The sequence below is a fragment of the Macrobrachium nipponense genome, chromosome 43 (genome assembly GCF_015104395.2).
Source record: "Macrobrachium nipponense isolate FS-2020 chromosome 43, ASM1510439v2, whole genome shotgun sequence".
In the NCBI taxonomy this organism is placed as follows: domain Eukaryota; kingdom Metazoa; phylum Arthropoda; class Malacostraca; order Decapoda; family Palaemonidae; genus Macrobrachium; species Macrobrachium nipponense.
This window is the reverse complement of record NC_061104.1, coordinates 20,836,713-20,838,495: the sequence shown is the minus strand read 5'-3', so window position 1 is coordinate 20,838,495 and position 1,783 is coordinate 20,836,713.

Below are 1,783 nucleotides of genomic sequence, written 5' to 3'. Positions count from 1 at the left end.
TTGGGTTAAGTGCACTTAACTTACAACAAATTTATTTGACTTGAAGGGAATTATTTGGGTTATGTAAGAAACGGTTCAATGCGTAGTATAAGAATTTTAAGACGTATATTAAGTTTAATTTATTTAATCGATCCATAAGAACATTCTTAGATTCTAAAAGATAAAAGAAATAAGACGGGTTAAGATAGATATTAAGAGATTTTAAGAATAACAATTCGTTTCAGAAACAGAATGACTAAGATATTGAAGGGGTGTAATTAATACACTTACTTTGTTTTCAAATCCATTAAGTATGTTGATTGAACTGAAAAACTTACTAATAAGATATTAACTTGATGAAGACTCACTAACAAGAAGTTAATTGATGAAGACTCATTAACAATAAGAGTAGTAGTTTTGAAAGAAAACTTACTAACAAGATATTGATTGGTGAAAGCTTACTAATTGTTGTCACAGTAGAAAAACCGACAAAGTATTACCACTAACCGGTTCCTTTAAACGAGTTGCCAATTTTTGTTTAGTATCAAGCAGTGAAGTTATATTGTTTAATGTAGCAAGTTACTCAGAAATTACAGTAAGAATGTCCAATGAAATTTTGCATAAACACAATACACAATCTCAGTAGGAAGTCAAGGACACACTTGTTATTGCATACAAATACACAAGGATATTTTCTCCCAGGACTTGTCTCCAAGCAGCAGGTCGCAGCGAACAGCAAGCCATCAAGTGTCGTCAACGAAGAACGAAATTTATTTTTTTTCCCATAAAAGAAAGACGATATCCACCTAGATAGAGTAGGACTGAGGACTGAACCAATCATGTACTGTAAACTTGGATAGTTACCATTAGTATTTTTTGCTTCTACCATGCATTTATATAACTTATGACTTAAGGGCTTATGTATGTTTAACTTTCAGTTTTCTTGTTGTTTTTTTGGTGATTTATTTTGTTTGCATTCAGTTTCATGTTTCTTAATGTGATTTACTCAATATTTTTAATTCAGTTTGATGATTCTTTTAATATTACTTAATCAAGTACTTGTTCATATTCATATTCAGTTTTATGTTTCTCTGAATGTTACTTACTCAAGAATTTATTCATGTTCATTCAATTTTGATTGTTGCCCTTAATGTTACTTAATCAAGGATTTGCTCATGTTTACATTCACCCTTTTGATGTTTTTGAGTCAAAGTTTTCAATATGATTTCCAAGAAGCATAAGTTAGGAGTCCTCTTGTAGGTTATAATATTTGCTTTCAGCTTAGATAACGCTGGTCGGAGTCAGCGAGGTAGCGGGCCGAGACTGTAATAGTGTGGCACAGTGTCGTTATTCCAAAAGACGATAACTTAATAATACTTAAGAAAAGGCACGAAACGGATAATAAGGCAAGAAAGGGAAACGGAATAATACGATAATGAATTGTTTTTCGTTAGTGAAGGGATTTTGTTACTACCAAACATTAGGCTTTTAGCCATTAGACATCTGGTTTTCATCTCCCCCAAAAGCCTCTGTCCGTACCAGCGATTAGTGACCAACAAGAGATTATGGGCGACGAGCGATATCTACCAGGCATATTCGAGAAATTGGAAACTACTCTCATTAGCGCCTATGACTAATCGGCGTTCCCTTCGTGAACAGGTCAGAGAGAGCCATCCTGGCATACGTTAAAACAAAAAGGAATTCTATGACCCGTTTGTTAGAACAAAGAGGGAAGTACCAAATTCTTAAAAGCTCCACCCTCCCAATATAGGCCTCTAGTATCGACGAATCAAAAGCCATGAGT